The 20904-nt window shown below is 38.9% G+C and overlaps 1 protein-coding gene across 7 annotated transcripts in view; it reads right to left on the reverse strand.

Annotated features, from left to right (window-relative positions):
• LOC143172280 (erbin-like) overlaps window positions 1–20589 on the reverse strand; it is a 180873-nt gene extending 160284 nt beyond the window's left edge. For 6 of the 7 annotated variants that reach the window (XM_076361512.1, XM_076361511.1, XM_076361515.1 and 3 more), the window contains exons 1-2: window positions 20478–20589; window positions 19993–20077 (exon numbers count right to left, since the gene is read on the reverse strand). The gene's annotated coding sequence lies outside the window, so the exon portion shown is untranslated. Of the gene's footprint in view, window positions 1–19992; window positions 20078–20386; window positions 20417–20477 lie in introns of those variants that run through there. The other variant, XM_076361510.1, reaches the window with a different exon arrangement.
• Window positions 20590–20904: the final 315 nt, after the last annotated feature.

Genomic DNA, 20904 nt, shown 5'->3' on the forward strand with positions numbered 1-20904 from the left:
GGTGAGTCTGAAGCACATTCTCTGAAAGAGAATCTATACCACCCACACTATCACAAGTACTTCCAGAGCCATCATGGGGAAATACAACTCCTTGCAAAAGATGAGGCTTTAAGAGAGCTGCAATTATTTTAATTGGACCTGCCAGCTGCCTTTCATTTAGCTTAACATGAGGTTTTATTGAAAGTCTGCAGTCACAGCCATCAGCAGGAGTAGAGACAGTTGCTTACAAGTAGTTGGACCTATTTCTGAGAAGCTTACGCTGGTGAGCTTTTGTGGAGTACTGCCATATACTCTATATGTTGAGGATACAAAGTTTTATTACGTGGTCCTGACTAGTAGGCTGGAATAATGCAGTAAGTCTAAGATGTATATGGAACATCCATGGCCTCATCTTGACATTTGTTGGGGCCAGTTCAAATAAGGTGCCAAAATACAGAAGAGAGGACAATAAATTACAGAAGGATGGTTTTGTCATCTGCTTTCAAAACAGCAAACATCTCTCACACACACACACAAAAAAACCACCCCAGAATTGTGTCTAATAAATCTAGGTAGGTTGATAACTGGGATCTTTCTTGAAAAAGATTCCTCAGGAACCAGATTCTAATTAGCATACTCTTTTTAGAAAGCATTCAAACATACAGACACAAAACCGAGTTTCATGATTCCTAAAACTTCTAAGACAAAGAACAGCAAGAGAATCGCCATTAAAATAATTGTTTCTGCTACTTCCAGAACACTGAGATTTAGCAAACTCTAAAACCTCCATACTAATAGGACTGTTTAACAGATCTCAGCTACCTTTTCCAAAACACTGCTGGTATCAGCTTCCCACAGCATCATGGCCAGCACAGCTAGAAACTGAAGGATGCCAGGGTTGAGGACTGTACTGCTACTTTCCTGGATTGCTTGGGAATTAAAAAATTGGGTTGCTGTCCCTTATGGTGGTGGCTCTGGAATTTTCCTACTGCTTTCCCACCTACAGCCCAAATTTTTGTATGACTAAAAATATTAAGTACCGTATTAAATCAAGTTTATATCTGGCCAGCAACTCCCTTCATACACACCCCATTTAGGAACTGCTGCTCTATGATGTAAAGACTGAAACAGCTTTCTTGGCTCTTAACTAAGAACAGGAGAGGGAAGTTATTCAGCTTTGTCTTGCAGTCTTCCACAGAAGGTTAAACTTTCAGTTCAATTTGAAATTTAAGTGACATCCTTACAGATAGACAGTGGACTGCTGAACATGCTGACTCCTCCAGATTACGTGTCTGAGTTTGTGACTACCTCTAGCAAGTCTTGAATTCTGCAGTACCCTCCATTAGTGCTTCCATCACTGACCCTTCCACTATATCCCAGGTAGCAAGAAAAAGAATACAGTAACTGTAGGGTTATATGAACAATTGCACAGATCATTACATGAAAGATGATTATCCAAGGACTGGAAGAGAGGACTGGAACACTCCTCCATCCTCTCCCCCTACTGACAAATAAGATGTTGTTATACAAGTTCAAAAGAAAGACATCAATTTAACTCCGCTGACAATTGCAACATATTTCCCATGACCATTAACCACCTTCTTGTTACTAAGTCAAAAATTCAAGATTTTTCTCTTTAATAAGAAATTGACTACCCTGGCATACATGCCACAAGTGCTCAGTGTTGAGCTAGACCCCAGAAGTTAAGGGTTGGGAAGAAGGAGTAGGAAAATAAGCATTTTACACATCTTTAGAAGAAAGATCTTTTGCTCTGGCACTTCTTCCCCTAATTTAAGTTTTTCCCACAACATAACTTAGAAATTAAGTCAAACTAAGGCTACAGCTTACTCCTAGCTTTTTCATTATCACATACTACTTTTTTTAATTAAAAACACATGCTGCCATATTAACACCAAGAACCAATTCCAACTCAAAGCCCTCATGGGCAGGTCACCGTATGAAAAAGCACCCATATTACATTTGAGTTATAAACTCATTTCAGAAGAGTTATGAACAACCAGGACTTTTCAGAACTAGATAGATTTGCACTACTGAATGCACAAAATCATCCCTTGCAGACAATATCTGACAGAGAACAATATTTTTGTGGCTACAAAGCCAAGTATGAGAATAATCAACTTGGATTTTACTCCACCTACCACACTTGTGAAAATCATGCTGCATTTCAAAAAAGTTGTGAATTAAAAAAGAGAAGAAAGCGTTTTCATTGTACTCTGATTCTGGTCCTGTTACTGTTGTTCCTTTTTTCAATAGCTCTACAACATTAAGATCAGGGTCTGCCTAGCTATATGAAGTTTTGCTTAGCTATTGCAAAAAAAGAAGGTGGGGTTCGTACTGCTATCAAACACCTCAGACTTTGAAAGTACATATCCTACAGTCCATGCTTAAAGCAGTAGTAATATTATAATCAAAGTCCATCTATCACTTTGACTAGACCTACTGGAGGAAGATGACAGTAGTGTCCATTACAATGTTCCATCTGGCATTTCATTACACATTCCACACAAAGCCAAGAAGCATCATCACACCACTGTCTTAACAATACAGGTGCAATTACTGATAGCAGTAAGCAATCAAAATTATCACTTAAAGCAGCAAAATTCATTAAAAATATTCCATTAATCAAGTTTTAATAGGGTCAAAAAGACTATTTGAGATATTTGTTAGTCAGTTCTACTGCATCAGTAGATCTTGTATAAAAACTATCATTTTGCTTTCACAAGGAACAGGAAAAAAATTCAGTTACTACTACATGATTCTCCTCTTTCCATTTTCTTCATCTACCATGATAAAGGAAAAAAAGGATATTTAGATTTGTTTTAAGCATAGTTTAGCTGAATCCATCATTCAAAATAAGGGAAAAAGAGAAAAACCATTAACTTATGAATTCATGAATGCAATTACTAGGAGTGCACATACAAAATTGATAATTTAGCAGCTACATTAACGCAATTGGGTATGAACAGAATAAACAAATGTTCTCTGCAGTTACTTTCTGAAAGCAACTAAATGCTTTGCGTAACGATTTTTTTAAGTGGTGCAAACGAAGAATGCATATAATTACAGATAACACACACCTAAATTATTTAGCCCATATTGCAAGAAGTTGTTTTGACACATTTATTCCATTCTAAAAAGAAAAATCAGTAAGTAGTGCTTAAACATACTTGACTACTATCTTTCAAAGTGTTAGTAGATATTTTGGTTATACAGAAATTTAGTTTGCTGGAAGCTAAGCGATTGACAGGAGAGGGCATCAACTTGCAGGTACTTTGTGAGCTTAAGTACTTGCCACTGAGTAGCTAAACTGGTTTTTTGGGGTGGTTTTTTGTTTGTTTGTTTGTTTGGGGGGGGGGGGGGTGGGTGTTTTTTTGTCTTTGGGGTTTGTTTTTTGGGAGGTTTTTTTTAAACACAACCTAAACACATAAATTTGACATTGGATCCTAGTTTCTTCTCCAGATTAATGACTCGAGGGGAAGGAAGGGGACCCTCCTCAGCAGTATATGTTAATCTCACCAAACTCAGCTTCACTGCTGGCTATAATTTCAGCATGCAAGACTCACAGTTCATATCCAAGAATCAGAACTGATACAAGAAAATTTATGATCTTAGCAGAGACAGAGTAATTTCTGGGTTTTTTGGATCTTAAAATATCCATTTTCCCCTCTTATTTTAAGATATATAGATATAAATATATACACATATACTTAAAAAGCACTGTCCAACTTGTATTCTAATCACACAGCAAAATAAATGTAAAAATATGTATACAGTTATCTTTCATGAACCTTTTCTGCCCAGCATTTTAAGACAACAGAAGCACTGAAAATAGACTCCAGTCTCTCAAGTCTCACTCTTCCCCAAAAGAGACAAGACTATCTACAGCATCCAAAAAAAAAAAAAAATCTACTTCACATTTTAAGTGAGAAAAACCAGAAGGAAGATAACTAAAAAACAGAAAAAGTAAATGCAGTTCATGTTCTAATCCAATACACATTTGGAGGGGGAGGGAGGAATACAAACATGAAGTTATGCCAAAAAAAAAAATAAGATACACATGCCCTCAGGTTCAGAGTCAATTCCAATTTACCACACTCTAGATTCTTATTACAGACAGACTATCACAAATGAAGTAGACATGAGGGAAACATGAAAAATGTACAATTATTTCATGCTCGTTTGCAAGGTCAGACACTTCATTTTTTAATTCCTAACTAGACTGAGAATGCATTTTTTTTTAAGACAAATCCTAGTATATTTTGAATTTGGGGCGGGGGGGGAGGGAGATTCTGCACCACATTATCTTGGTTTCACAAGGTAAAATTTCAGTCCCAGAGAATTTAAATATCATTACAGTAGTTCCTCTCAAGTATGCAGAAGATCACCTTTCAGAAACTACCTTAAGGAAAGAATTCACTATCTCCAGATCCTGCATAGGTTAATCCTTGTACTACACAATTTGAAAGAAAAACACGTTAGTTATCTTCTTGAATATAACATTCAAAATAATTTGGGACTTAATATATTCTGCTGAGCTATGTTTCCATCCTTGCACCCTAAGAAAAGAAATTATCTTCCAGCAATCGCTATTTCCTCTGACATGCTACATGAAATATTTATCAATCAACCAGAAGATAAGCAGTTATTTTGCAGATTAAAGAGCAGGACGCACAAATAGACAACTACTAGCATGAGAAATAGCTTATCTGCTTAAGGATGTTTTCAAAACTATCCATTTGACACATTACTACTCCAATAAGCAGGCAACATACAGCAAAGCTTCTCTTGCAGAAGTAATTGTTGCCAATACTGATGTGACTGAAGAAGGAAAAAAAAAATCCACACAACTCAAATATTTGTCATGCAGTAACTCTAAGAAATGCATTGCAGGGAACAGCTATGTAAACTCAGATCAAGAAATTAATTTTACTTGAGACTATAGGAACCAGGATGCTTTTCCCCTCCTCCATTACAAAGGGGACAAAGACTCACTAGTGCTTTTCTACATCACTCCCACTCTAATCTCTTCAGAGAAGCAGAGAGAAGCACAGTATTAGAGAGTCTTAAAATGCTGATATCAAAGCAAGAAAAAATCTGTTTCTGTCTACTTCTTGCCAATCAATGCCACCTCCTCCCTACCATATGGGCTTGGCCCTTCAGGGAGAGATAAGAGAAAGCAAGGTAACAAAGCTTCTGATCTTTATGAGTGCAGGACAGCCAAGCATATGTGGCCCCATGCCACAGTCACAAGACACCTTCACACCAGGGTGGTAAATTTCCCAGATTTTAGAATTATGAAGCTAAATGCCTTCTGTTCTTCCATCCCCCACCCCCTAAATTATGTTGCACCTTTAATCCCTCCATGAATGAAGGCGGTTCTACATTGCCCATCTGAGATTAAAAAGTAAAATATGATAATGGCACCCCACATTATCAGTGTCAGACATTTCTAATTGCATCATTCCACCAGTGATAATACATAACATATGAACTTGTTTACTAATCACACCAACTGCCCATCACTTGTCAGTTCTCCATTCACAATAACCTTGGGGTCTAACTTTAAAGCAGAGCATCCCACATGCAAGCACTGTTGACCTACACATTTCAATCAAGAGATCCCTCCAGACAATGAAAAATATAAAGCCACCAGAAATCCCTAGGAACTAAAGAAACTAGGTACAAAAGTCTCAAGAGCAAGTACTCTGGAAAATAGCTTTCAGGAGAAAAAAAAAAAAAAAAAAAAAAAAAAAGGACTTGATGCCCTCAGCAATGAAGGACTGAGCGGCTCTCCACTTCTTTTCCAATTTCAGTTCTTACCACGGTTAGTTATTTCCCACCACTACAGCAATTACAAACTATTTTTACAGATAGGCATGAAATTCCCAGCCTACTGTCCAAAGTCTAGAAGTCAACCTGCATATGGCAAAAAAGCAGGAAATATAGGGGGTGGTATACTTTATTATCTGCCCCAAGAGACATAACTGGGTAAGTATTCCAGTTTTTAACTGCACTTTTGACTTTTATGGAAGGATTATTGAGGAACAAATCAGTGATGAAGAACAAAATTTAGATATACTGTGATTGAGTAAGAATATTCCAACCCAGCAACTGGAACTCAAAAAGCAAGTGAATTCCTATTGTGCTTAATCCAAACTAGAGACCACTAAAGAAAGAGCAAGCCCTGCTTTCCCCTACTCGCACCTGCCTTTTGTTAAATCTAGGGTTTGCCGAAACACACCATGAGTGCAATCAGTAACTGACCCAAAAAGACTAACCCTGCAAGATATTGGGGGGAATTTTTTTTCTAATTAGATTAGCTTGCTAATCAACTCGCTTACTGACCTTCAGTACCAAGTCTTCACAAACGAAGCAAAGGACCCGCACAGGAAGAACAGGAAGCACACTGCCTACTGTTGAAGGAGATTCAGGAGATTATAAGACTATATATTCAGTCAGTCTTTCTAAATTAAGACTCCTTTAAATTAAAGGTGATAACTTCATTATTACTGATATTTTTCTCTTTGTATCAAAAAACATATGCAAGCGTAGTTTAATGCTCACAACAGCACATTCAGGTAGCAAAATTCATTTGTGTGGGTCACATTTTATAATTTAGTCTGCCTTGGGTTCATAGTTTTGATGGGTTTTTTTTTCTGAAAGAATCAACCAGTGAAGACAAGAAGTTTGGGGAGGGGGCGGGGGGGGGACAATTAAAAAAAAAAAGTAACTATGCCAAATATCTCAGTCCTGCAGGTATTCCAGGCAACCAAGAAGCAGCAAAGACACTCAGTCAGGTCAATAAATAATTATGGTCCAGACAGCGATTATATCAGCAGTTCATGTTCTACACTGAGTTCAGAACTGAAAGAAATATTTACAGGATGTGGTCTTCTTAACTGGAAGACACCCTTGCTCAGCAAGTGCTGTGCATATTTTTGCAACAAGAAGTCAATTACTTGCCTACAAAGCAATGCTTTACCTTTATAAAAGGCTTGAGGGAATGGGACTACAGTATACAAAACGGACCGGCATCCCCAACATGGCGAGTTTAAATATTTTTTTACACTTTCTTTTAACAAAAAAAACCCCTCTTAAATTCCAAACTGACCAATACAAGGTGTCTTGTCAAGAAGTGCTCATGGTAAAGAGTTTTAATTGTTCAGTGGGGCCTAATTGTAATATTAAGGTTTAAAATATTTTGTAGAAAAATATTCAGTGAATATCAACCTGTAATTGAAACCCTGAATACTGAATAGATTTGTAAACAGAAAAAAAATTGAGTCCTGAAATACAAAACAGAGCCACTGCTGAGACAGGACACTGATCTAGATGCATCTTTCATCTGTCCCAGAGCTCTTAAAAAGTAACTGAAGATTCACAAGATGCACCTCAAACTTCCTATAGCATCAGAAGCTGCCATTTTATAGCAGACTATGCCCATTACTTAGAGCAGGATGCACCTTATTTCCAATCTTAAAAAGAAAGAGGATTTCTCCAATATGAAGTCCATGTAATAAAACACTTCCTGTTAACCTTTAGGTGTTTGGACGTAAAGCAAGTCTAATAATTGGTATGGATGAAACCAGTCTCTCTGCAGTGCACACAAGCTTCTAATCCAAATTCCTCTTCTACTGTCCCTCCTACTAATTGATTAATTAAGAGCCACCCACATCATGTGCCTGAAAAAAAACACCTAACAGTAAATCCTGATAGGAAGAAATGGAAACAGCTTTTTTTTTTTTTTAAAAAGTTTCCATGATGCTGTCTTCTGGCCTGCTCCCAAGTCAACATTATTAATGTCTTGGAGAGCCTAAGGAGAAGGGACACATTCAGGAAGAAACCACAAGAAAGGATGAAACAAAGCATAACAGCCAATATGCTTTTAAAAGTCACATCAATTATATGCCATGGTTAATTAAATCACACAGAGTTGAATTAAGTTGCAAAGTACCTTAAAAAAAAAAGTATCAAGACAACTGTTTAATGGAGAGGTAACAAAAGGAATACTGGGTAAATCCAAGAAGTTGGTTCTACAATGCTATCAACAGCACAGAAAGATGTTAGCAGAAAACTGGGGGAGGGGGACACCACCCTCAAAAAACCCCAAAACAAAAAAAAAGCCAAAAACCTCAGTAGACTCCATAGCCTTACTTGTCTACTAAAACCAGAAATGGCAAGGGCTTTGATGAGAGTGTAAGTTGGTCAAATGGTGAGAAAAGATAATAACTGCTGCAAATAAATTCCTTTTATAGGTTCTGAACAGCAAAAAACAACCTTGTATTAAGATTAGGTTTTGTGGAACTGCATTAACACTATGATAGTAGCAAGTCCAACCTGAACACAGATCTGTGAACTACTTTCCAAGTTCATTTGAAAGTTAATTTCTGTCACTAGTGAGGACAAAGACTGAACTGGGAATAAGTTTTTAACTTTTGATATTTCACACTGAAAATGACAGAAAACCAGGATAGACTCTAGAGAAATAACAGGTACCTCTAAAGTGGGGGGAGGAGGGGGACACCCATAGATACTTGTTACAGTGCAATATGGAAGTACATTTCAGAAACACAAAAGGACAGAAGGAAAACATAGATCTGATAGAACATTTCTTCACACTACTATTTCTGGTACTTCCTACAATTCAATATCTATAGAACAGAGCTGTAGCCACTGATACCTGGGAGATGAGTAGAAACACTGGAATGAATCATGCTTGAGCAGGTCAGGCCTCCCTTTGGCTAGCAGGACCACTACTCATTCATGAAACACAAAATTTGGTGACTAGAATGAAGACAGATGCCATGCTTCACAGAAGAATTAAGGTTGAGAAGGACAGCTCCTTTATTCCTGAACATGTTTTCTATAGATTCTCCCATAACTATTCCAAAGAAGGCCGAGACCAAACAAACTAACATACACCACAATTGGGGAAGACAGGCGGACTGCCAGAACAAATATGAAAGCACATGAGAACCCAGTTGATGCGGACCTAGACACAAACAAGCAACTCCAGAAGTTGTTTTAGACTGTACACCTCATCTCTCAGCAGATGAGCACATCCTTAGTTGGTGGTATCATTACCATGGAACAGCTAAAAATTTCAGGGAGCAGGAAGGATAGATTTTAAAACAGAAAAAGAAACACCAACATCTCTTTCAATCCAGGAGACAGGAACACATCAAGCTTCCACTCTACTTCACATCTAAGCTCTTAATATCACCAAAAAAAAAAAAGCATAAAAATACTGATAATTACGGCTGCTATTACAGCCAGGCTTCAGAAAAAACTACTTTATTAGTAAATGTTTAGTTTAAATAAATCTATGCCTTCCACAGCTAGGAAAAGAAAACACTTGCCCTCATTCCCTCCTCTTTCAGAGATCTATCGCTTCTTACACAAGACAGAACACTAAGGACCTTATGTAAGATAGTTCACTGAAGTTGATTTTTAATTGTATGTCTAATCATAGTGATAAAAGAGAAAAAGCAAACGAGGAACAAAAGATTCAGAAAGGACAAGCAAAATTGCTTTAAACATATACACTTCGTTCCTCTGGGTTTAAGAGAGCTATAAGTTCAAGGCTTTTGAGTTATTTCAGATAAGAAAAGTCTATGCAAAATATTCAGTAGAAACTGATCTGATGGAATTACAGCTTCTAGAGAAACATGTATTTTTCTATCAATGTAATTTTTAATATCTTTGCCTTCCAACTAGGAGGAATCAAAGTGACTACCACCTTCTTTGCAAACAAGGAAGCAATATGCAACAAAACACACTCCGCCCTGGGCTTCTTTCTTTATCATAATAAAATCCTGCAATATTTGGAGCTATTAGTTGTAAGTGTTCCCACTTCCTGTCTTGAGAACGCGGAAACACATTCATAGACCAGAGTTTAAAAAGAGAGGAGTGCACATGGATGTGTGTATTCATTCCCCATTTGGGGATTGTTAAGATTTCAAAAAAAAAAAAATATCCTACCAGAAAACCACAAGTAAAGATGCATCCTGACACTTAAAATACTACGTAATGCCCTAATGAAAGTTACTACTTACAGAAACAGCATACACAACTGGACTTCCATTTTACTTTAGAATGCTTCCCCCTTAAAGAACACTTCTGTCTCTGTCTTATAAGTGTTACCCACCTCAACAAGCTAGTTTGTTTTTTGCTTTTGCATGTTTAGTATAAAATGCAGTACTACAAACAGTAAACTTTTATTTACAATGCAGCTTTAAAAAGAGTTTTCCTTTAATACACCTTTTTCACTGCTACAATGAGTAGCCACTATTTTTGTAAAGAGCAAAAGTTCAAAAAAAAAAATCAGTATTTTCCAGATTCTAAGCATCTTCTCCCTCTAGTTTATACAATAATTATGATACATTAGCTTAATATTATTCTTGGCAGTTTTAAGTCACTGTCCTGGCCAAATAAAGGAATCCCTGAACTGTACCTTTCTCTATTTTATCTTCTACATTCATTTTACAACTGATACACAATTCCAGATCCATCCCAATTAGTAGCTCATAATTGTGATGCACAAGAATTAATCTTCTTCACCTGAACTGTGGTTCTAACAAGACTCTTCACATCTCCCATGTAGCTAAGCACCATTATTTTTGTCCTCTATTTACCCAGCTTTGCGCTCAATGTGCATTTGATTTTTGCCAACTTATATCTCCTTTCACTCCCAACACAGTAATGAAGCATTTAAGCTAATATTTTTTGCACTAAATTTTTCTCTTCACTTAGTGTTGTATTTCTCTATGCCAACAGATGATGATTAAAGAAAAAAAAAAAGAAGAGATGTTATGTTTTTTTATTTTACTACATCAGGCATTTTAGAGCTCAGATAAGCAACTGTTACAACAAAATTAAGAAGGATATTCTTGAATGGTTTCCAAAGTATTTTTGCCTCTTTAGATAGGGAAGAACGATAGCTTACTGCTTACAATAAAAAAAACACATACATTACTTGGATTTTAGACAATTATATTGAAGCACAGTTTCTCTTAAGCGCTGTTATCAACATAGATAATTCACTAAAGTCAAAACCAAGTTTTTCACCTGACAGGAGGTTTAGGTAGTACCAAGATTCTTCCTTCCCATCACAGTGTAAATTATAGCCGCAAAACTGAATTCAAAGTTGATTTAATAACTTAGCTTAAGTGTTACTTAACTTCTGATATCCCGTGCTTTCTAGCAGGAAGAAGAAGAAAAAAAAAAAAAAGACTTACAATACTACTTTGACACTATTGAACTACAACATGGGACAGTGCCCTACTGACTTGTTATTAACACATCAGCCTCTTTTTCAGAATAGGAAAAGTGAACTGAATAGTACAATGTAGGAATTTCAGAAAACTTCTAACTGTGATTTCAAATAATTTTAATTGTTCAGTAGGTACTTCCCTTCAGACTTTTAAAAGATTAAAAACAAGTAAATACAAGTTTGGGGAAAGTAAGTAACATTCTGATTTTGAGTGAAAGTTATTCCTCTACAGATATTTCATACTCTGAAGCTGAAATTTAAAACTTTGTTGAGATTTAACACAAATGGAATGATAGGTGATCTATGAATCCAAAATGAACAAATATATACTTGAATTCAGCAGAAACAGGCAGGGACTCACTCTGTCTCCGACAGACGAAAGAGGGAGAGCACCGTTTTTAAAAGTTTAAGGAACAACTTGTTGGTTCTTGACCAGTTGTTTTATGTAGAGGGAGGAAAGTAGTAAAAAAAGAGGACGAGAAAAAAGTAGCGATTAAAGACTTATTTCTCTCCCATCCCATAACACTTTCTTTTAGCCTGCTTCATCGGCAGGGCCATAATCTTTCCCTTGAGGCATCACAGACTGCTGCAAAACCAATTCAGTAACACTAATGTCATGAAAGACTACAGGACATTTGAAATCTTGACAATACCTCTCCCACAGATTTCTCACAGGAAAATCCCACAGAAAAGTTTGACTGCTCCACTGCTTTTCTCTAGTAAGAGCAGCATTGCAAAAAGCACACAGGAATGCCATTATCCTCAGCACTTCTGCTTTGCTTCAGTAAAGCAAGACAAAAATAAATGCTCCTTGAAAAATAGAGGAGCTCACCCAGATAAATGCAAATGGAAGAGTAAGTTATTCTCATCTAAGAGACTTAAAATAGATTTTAATAGAATCTTGTTTTTCTAGTATTTGCATTGTTTACTTTTTTAGATGAAAGCATTAAAGTCTAGATTAAGAATAACACATGGGAAGAACAGGATTTTCTAATAGCCACAAAAAGCTCCCTCCCCCACAAAACATCATTCAGAAAAAAGTATCCTAAAAGAAAAGACACAAATAAGATGCACTATAGTTAAACAATAGTATAGTAAAGCTCCAATAGTTTCTCCCATATAAACATTTCTGATCTTATCCATCAGAATCAGAGCCAAATGGCTTGCCAAATTCAGAGTTCCAATTGATTTCCCCTTCCTGTCACATTCCCAGAAAGGATGGAAACCTCACAGGTTTAACCATCTTTTTCTCCTCTTCCTACTTAGAGTTAAGTCCTTAACTTAATTTTTACCTTGTTTTTAATAGTTTTCCAACACCCGTATGTGAACCAACAAAAGTGACCTTAAAGTAAAATTCTGGGGTTTTTTCCAAATATTTTCTAGCATTCTGCACTCGATTCCCTCTGCCTGTAATTCCTCCCCAAAAAGAGATCTACTAAAGAATTCATGCATATTCTCCATTACTTAGAAAGATCATCCTGTATAAGTTTACTAAAGCACAACTGAAATAAATGATATAGAGACTGGATCAGAAGGATGTGAACTTTTGAATTTTCTTCCTCAGTGATGAGCTTTATTGCCAACCCCCAAAAAAATTATAAAGCACCTCAGAATTTAAGTGCCCTGCAGCTCCAGAGTTAACATCACATATGATTATGTGACCAGAAGTAACCCAAAATGACTATGTTCTCCTAAAAGGAGCTAACTACCAAGCTGACATTCCAGGTCCCCACAGACTAATTTGCCACAGCAAGCAAGTGTACCAGCAACAAGCTATCAGTGCGCATTAACAGCTGTCTGCACATCCATCTCCTCCTTCAGGTACACCTACCAAAGTGGAAACTAAGTAAATTCAACACCTGCATGTAAGGTGTACTACCAGAGTACTGTAGCATAAGCATGGAAAGTGAGTGTTTACAGAGCATTTAAGTCATGAAAGATTTAGACTGCCATACTTTTCAGTCTACTTTTACTGAAAATACAGGCTTCAACCTTGTAAATGCTTGTTGTGGTTTAACCCCAGCTGGCAACCAAGCACCACACAGCCACTCGCTCACTCCCCCCCACAGTGGGATGGGGGAGAGAATCGGAAGGGTAAAAGTGAGAAAACTCGTGGGTTGAGATAAAGACAGTTTAATAGGTAAAGCAAAAGCCGTGCACGCAAGCAAAGCAAAACAAGGAATTCATTCACTACTTCCCATCGGCAGGCAGGTGTTCAGCCATCTCCAGGAAAGCAGGGCTCCATCACACGTAACGGTTACTTGGGAAGACAAAACGCCATCACTCCGAACATCCCCCCCTTCCTCCTTCTTCCCCCAGCTTTATATGCTGAGCATGATGTCATACGGTATGGAATATCCCTTTGGTCAGTTGGGGTCAGCTGTCCCGGCTGTGTCTCCTCCCAACTTCTTGTGCACCCCCAGCCTGCTCGCTGGTGGGGTGGTGTGAGGAGCAGAAAAGGCCTTGACTCTGTGTAAGCACTGCTCAGCAATAATGAAAACATCCCTGTATTATCAGCACTGTTTCCAGCACAAATCCAAAACATAGCCCCATACTAGCTACTATGAAGAAAATTAACTCTATCCCAGCCAAAACCAGCACAATGCTTCTGCAGCCAAGCAGAATCAAGAAGTTTCTTTACAGCCTACCAGAAGTCTTCCAGACAAGCCTGGAAACTCCTTCCACCATCCAAACACTTAAAATGACATCCATAATAATTTTGGATGACTGAACTTGTGACTAACATTCACAGGCATCTGGCACTGCATTTTAGACATTTGTTTAGATGTACTGATGCAGCTCAAAGTATCTATGCCCTCCCCTCTCCTTCTTAGGAGGCTTTGGAAGTTTTAGAAGATACGTACTGAAAAACTCCAATGACAAGGAGGGCAAGGAAGGCTGAAGAAGTAATTTCTGCAACCGTACTAAACTTAGACCCCACGTTAGGGGACAGAGGACTATGGAAGAACATGAAACTTTTCTTCTAGAACTGTCTGGGAAGACAGAGGCACGCCTCCCCTCCCCCCCCACACAGGTGCTACAGGAATTCCCCATGACAACTAGAGCTGAAACCTGATGAGAAGGCTCCAAAGGCAGCAGTAAAACTCATAGCACAGTACTTCAGACACCAAGACAGATACTGTTTTTCAACCATCCTTCTGCAGCTACCTTTAACAAACTAACAGAACTTCAAATATTTTTAATTCAGTTATTAACATTGGAGCTTTCCCCACCAAGGAGAATAAGCCCCTGGCCACTTCAGAGAGAGATACCATCCATTCCAAATTACAGTTGCATTAGAAATGTTTCATTTCTTGTATTTGTAACTTTTAGTAAGACTTCAAACCACTTCAGAGCTCCTTTACTCCTAAAGCTAGCCACAAACAACTGACACAAGAAGTAGCCACTGAGCACTAAGAGCTCACAGGAAGACAACTACACCCCAAACATCTACTTCAGAAGTGCAATTTTCAGTTCAAGAGAACACAAAGCTCAAGACTTAAAGCAAGTGTCTAGCTGTTCCTAGAAAGGAAATTCTATTCAAATAGCTGCAGTCTCCTCCACCGGAAGTGTGAGATAATTCAGAATAGTCAGACGATTCACTACCTGAACCACGTTTATGTATCTCTGCTCATTCCACCCCAGCCAACTTCATGACGAGGTCTACAAGACATGAAGAAGCACAGCACTGTACATGTTGAGCTATACAAACTTGGAGAATTCAGTGTGCTTAGAAGACTTTTGTGTTTGGAAAGGGAGCTCATGCACCCAGTGAATTCTGAACTGATCACTCTGAGGATACTGATTTGCAGTTTCTTCCAGTTATTATTCTCACAATGCGCATCTAAATAAGAGAATCAAAAAGAATGTTTGCTTTTAACAGTTGTTTTTCTTTTTATATATAACATAGCTTTATGCTTGCAGAATTCAATTATACAAAAGCATGAAAGAAAAGTTTGAAAAACCAGTTCTATTTACAAGAGATTCAAGGGTATATAATATTGGATATTTTAAAATTGAGAAACTATGAAAAAAGTTGTGCATTTTGGAATCACTTACCTTCTTTCTGGTAGCTTTGCTCTTACAGGGACAGATGTTGTCCTTACTATCATAAGTAATCTTTAGGGTCTAGGCTATGCCTAATCATTGGACAGATACAGAACAGAGGAAGGCACAAAGCGTTCCCCTGCCTTCTTTAATCAACAAAGTTGTGTAAAAGACTTGTTACCTCACATTTTCTTAACCATGCCAAAAAATAGGGCAGAAGAGTATGGCCATCCCATTCATTATCTACTGAAGTGGATAAAGAGGGGAGGAGAGTACACACTATCTTATCTAACAAGATTCAGCCTTTGAACGCAAGAAGCTCCAGAGGCTTGGTTACCTTCTCACATTATTACAACTTCCAGAACAGTCACAGCAGCCAAGATAGTTCATATTGTCCTCAGACTCTGCTTAATCATCACTCCTTGTTCCTATATACAATGATAGCTTAGTATCAAGTATCTACAAATTAGTTCCGGATACAGAAAGAACTAATCTACTTTTCAACTTAAACTACCCTAGGGAAGCTAGTCACAATGCTGATGTTCTCCAACATCAGTACACTTCAGTTTGGTTTCATTTAGACCAAATGAAGAGGTTTGTTTAGCATTATTTCTCAATCATGCAAAGTCATGATGTATTTTTAAAGGTGGAAGGTGCAATTTAATGTTGAAACATCATGCTCTTGTATCACCTTCAGGGGAAGTACAGGTGAAACTAAACAAAGAATAATAAGCCAAATGCCCATATTGAAATTTAAGCATCATAGAAACAAGTATCTTAAAAAGAACTGGTAACTAATGAGGAAGAGCAGCAAAAAAAGCAAAATTATCCCAATTACTATATAATAAAAATACTACCAATTCCAGTATAACAATATTCACTTTTTCCATTTTTCTCACACAGGCAGAAGATGAGATTTATAAATCTCTCCTAAATCAGCATCCTCGCTCTCAAAACTTAACATTTATAAGGTTTTACTCACAGTACATGAACACTGTATTCTTAATTAGAAATGAAGGCTGTATTTCAATAATCTTTTTACAACAAAAAAATCCTTCAAAAAACCCCACACCCATCTTGTCATTAGAGCAGTCAAGTTTCTCTCTGTATCACCTGTCCCCTTATAATCTTAAACTCAGTAGAATTGCTTAACAATTAATTATTATTGAAGTATCCTAGGCAGTATTATTTAGACCCACTAATTTTTACTGATATTTACTCAGCAGGAGATGGCGTGCCAGCTGTGCTGATACAGCAGGCTCTGCATGCCACCTTCACAGTTGGAAACTGCAGTGGCACACTGCAGCTGCTCCCCAAGAGATGAAAAGAACTATAAGGATTATGGGAAATCCATGTTTGAAGCTTTGACAAGCTCCCACCCTGTCAAAAAAAGTATTTCTTGCCCAGAACTGGACCAGAGTCTGCTATGCAAGTAGCCACAGAACTGTTCACAAGTTACCCACAACACTAAAGTTCCTAACACTAAGTTCCGAAGACACTAAGCTAGCAATTTAATAGGTTACCACAAATATTTTTTGATTTTTTCACATTTAAAAAGTGCAATAAGTTATTTATGGACTATTTACTACATAAACTGATAAACATGTCACCTTTAACGTTTTCATTCTGATGTGTTGTCTGACATAATGTTTTACTTAAAAGTTGACAAAGGTAAAATAGCGATGTTTCTAAATCTTCATTTTCCAGATAATTCACATTTAACTACCTATATCAACTGTCACCATCAACATCTGCATGCTCACATAGGGATACAACCTACTATTTTCATATCCGTAAGAATAGCTTTTCCATCAACTCAACTAGTTACTCATTTGGAAAAGGTTAGATTTGCAATTCCTCTGTGTGGAGTAAACGTCAGACCCTCCTTTAGCAGATCAGGTTATTCCATAGGGAGAATCTACTGAAAAGATGACATATCAAACATTTGATCTTTACGTAAGATCTTCCCTAGAAGATTTTCCTTTTTGCTTGGGAGCAGGAAGGACAAAGACAAAACAAGAAAACAAAGCAGACAGCCAATGATTCATTACACTCCTACAGGAAAGCTGAGTTGAGGAATATGCTTCCATCCCCTTCTATTTCTAGAACCTACACTAACATGCTACCTTTAATGTACGTTACATATGTGCAAGCCTTCCCTTAGCTTTGATGATCCAAGCATGGCGCTCTATGCCTAGGACTACAGACTCTAAACAAATTCCACTGAGGACAAATCATAACACTGTTTTCCTACACCACCAGCTTAATACACTAGGCAACTTTCAATCAATAATACTTTCTCCATGGAGTCCCCTAATCAATTCTATATGAATATGATGTGCAAACAGATACCCTATTGAGCACTACATTTATACCAAACATTGTCTACTGGGCAGCTTATTCATAAGACAAATCTATTCATATTTTTATTAATATGATAATCATTCTCATGATAATCATATTCCATAGTATGCCATATGCTGTAACTTCTAGCTCTTTGATTGCAAGCATACCTACTTAAAATTAATGACGTTTACATGAGTTTGATTTAATTCACGAGCAAGGAACAGCCAGGTCAAAAGAATGTTTCCCCAAGCAATCGACACATACCTATGAAAGGGTTGCTTCAAACATGAGCTACCATGTGTATACTTAAATCATTTTATTCATAATATGAATATCAATGTCAGCCTGATTTTTAGTTGAGACTGTTGATCTTGAGAAAGAATACACTCCTTCATAACTCCTAAACTATGTTAATGACATGAATGGCATTCTACGATATAACTATTAGCTGCAAAAGCAGTACTGAATTACATTTTCATCATTAAAAATGGCCTTATCCATATGCTACCATGGTGACAAAACACCGATTTAAAAAGTTGTGGCTCCACTACAAGAATCTATTCTTCTACACGGCATTGAAAAATATCAAGTGCATCATAAGAAACACAAAAGGTCTGGAAAAAACCCAAAACTGCATCCGTTAAGAACATAGTGGTTTACAACTAAATTTGTCATGCATTGCTACAATTCCCCCCCCCCAAGAATCTCAAGTCATTATTGGGACTGAAACACTGCTTTGGAAAGTGATTGTTCTTTGTAAAAGGATTACTCTATTTAGACTTCATTGCTTTTCTGCCAAGCATCAGCCATATAAGGAAACTGAAGTTCACTGCCATTTGTTTTGTTCAGCCCTTTCAGATGCCTACTAAGAATAACCTTTATTGCTGCCTGGAAAGGTAAGTCTATGATAAATTGCAAGCTAAATCATTTACTTGTTATCAGCCACAGAAGCCACTTTAAGTCAGTTAAATGTTAACATTTTTCCTCACGCTATATCAGATAGAGCTGAATTAATAACTTTTTCCTCATACACTACATTACTTGGTGCTGTTAAAGAACTACACATGTAGGAGTGTTAAAATTTTTTGCACAGAAATAACTTTGGTTCAAGTCTCACAAATGCCAACACATCTCAGACACTTGAGAGACTGAAGCACGCACATCCTATCTAACCAACATGCTGCTTCTGAGTTTGTCAAACGGGAGCAAAAATTTAAGTAAACTAGCACAGAGCTATGGCTTCTGGCTCATTTTGAATGTTCACAATACGAAAAATTCCTTGCCTTCACGGAAGAACTAACCAATAATTGCCTCTTTGAGGCATATGAAATGAATCTATGGTAAGTAATACTGCTTTCACTACATGCAACTAGTTAGTTGGCATAACATAACAAGCACCAGCAGTACAAAACCTTACACCAAAACTTCACATTTAGTTTCCCCTCCAACGGCTTCAAACAGAACTTCTTTAAAAAAAAAGATAAAGGAGAAAGTGGTCACCAAAACCAAACAAGGCTACGTTAACTCAGAGGTTCAACTACACATACTTTTAATAAGTCAGACCACTAGCTAGCTTTTTTTTTTTTAAATTGAGGTTCTTAAGATAAACTTGTGCAAGGATCAAAATGCAATACAGACCTCTCCTATACAAGCCGAAAAATATGCAGTTCAACTCGTCATCTTGAGGACAGAGAGGGGGCAGAGGGGAGGAAGAGGTGGTGGCAGCAGTCAAGGGGAAAAAATGCGACAACATTTACAGAGGACTACGAGGACACATTTTTATAGAGAAATTTAACAGCTATCTTGAAGACGACCGGCTAGACGCTGACCGATATTCCAGAAAACAAGGTGAAAGACAAGCAAGAAACGGCAAATACAGGGAGCACCAGGCCTCAAGATCTTCCGATTAAGTAAAAGAGATTACCTCCTTTAGAACTTTCTTATTTCCTGAGAACTTAATTATACTTGCAGGGTTCGCAATCGGTTTGGAAGGGAAGAAGCTGAAGATGCACAGTCATGGAGTAGAGCAGTTTTAGTTCAATAAGAACAAAGAGACTTCTGTATCTGAGGAGCTTAAAAACTTTCGATCTCCCCAGATTCTTTCTTCAGCCTCCATTACATCCATACAAACAGCATTTCGGCAAGAGGGGGAAAAACACAAAGGACAGCTAAACTACGCAAGGCAGAAAACGCAGAAAAATAAAGGCCAAAAACAGGATATCAAAATGAAGCGTGAACTCCTTCCTTTTTCCCCACCCCCTTCAGCAGAGGAAGGATTTTTCTGTTGTTGTTGCTGCTGCTCCCCAAGCCTTTAGCATTTAATTTACCTTGTCTGTCGGGCGCCTAAACCAGATCCAGCAGGCAGGAGTTTCTTCCGACCCCAAGGAAATATATTAAATCAAATCGAGTTTTCTTCTCGTTAAGGGCGAAGGGGGGAGAGGAGAGGGAGGAAAAAAAAAAATACAACAGCTTTCGATGAAGACGGGGGCGTTTGCAGAGCGGAGCTTGGGACGTGCGTGTGCACTGGGGGAGGACGTCAGCGGAGCCAGGCTCCTCCCGGCCCCTGCAGGCGGCGGCACCGGGGTCTGCCCCGCGACCGCCCGACAGAAACGATGCCCGGCGGCGAGACCGCAGTGACCCCCGCCACCCAGCCACCACCGCTCCTCGCCCACCTGCCTCCCCGGCACGCTCAGCGCCGCCACTCCGCCCCCAACTCCTCACCCCAAGCCGCGCTGCCCGAGAGCGGCGGCCGCCGCCTCCACACTGCCGCCGCGGGCACAAGGGGAGCGGGATGGCCGCCTGCCTCGCCTACCTGCCTGCCCGCCCGCTGCCGCCCTCTCTCCCCACTTCCTTTCGCACACTTCCCCCTTCTCCCTCCGATTCAGCCTCCCGCCCCCCTCCCCGGCCTCAGCGGAGACCCGGGGAGGCGGCGGAGCTATAGAATAGAGGAATGCCGGGGGGGGGGGGCAGGGGGGGAGGAACGGGGACGGCAAAAAGACGCCACGCCGCGCACCACCGCCCAGGCTGGGGGAGGTACCGCAGCGGCGGAGAGTGGGAGCGAGCGGGCAGGCGCGGCGCGCGCGCGCGCCCGCCCCCACTGGTCGCGACAGAAGGAGGGAGGGGACGAGCGGGTGCCGCCGCTACCACCACCAAGCCCCACTAGCCTCCCCTCTCCCCGCACTGGTGTGGGGCTGAGCCGCGGCGCAGGCAATCCCGAGCCAGGGGCGTCGTGAGGGACG

The sequence above is a fragment of the Aptenodytes patagonicus genome, chromosome W (genome assembly GCF_965638725.1).
Source record: "Aptenodytes patagonicus chromosome W, bAptPat1.pri.cur, whole genome shotgun sequence".
NCBI lineage: Eukaryota > Metazoa > Chordata > Aves > Sphenisciformes > Spheniscidae > Aptenodytes > Aptenodytes patagonicus.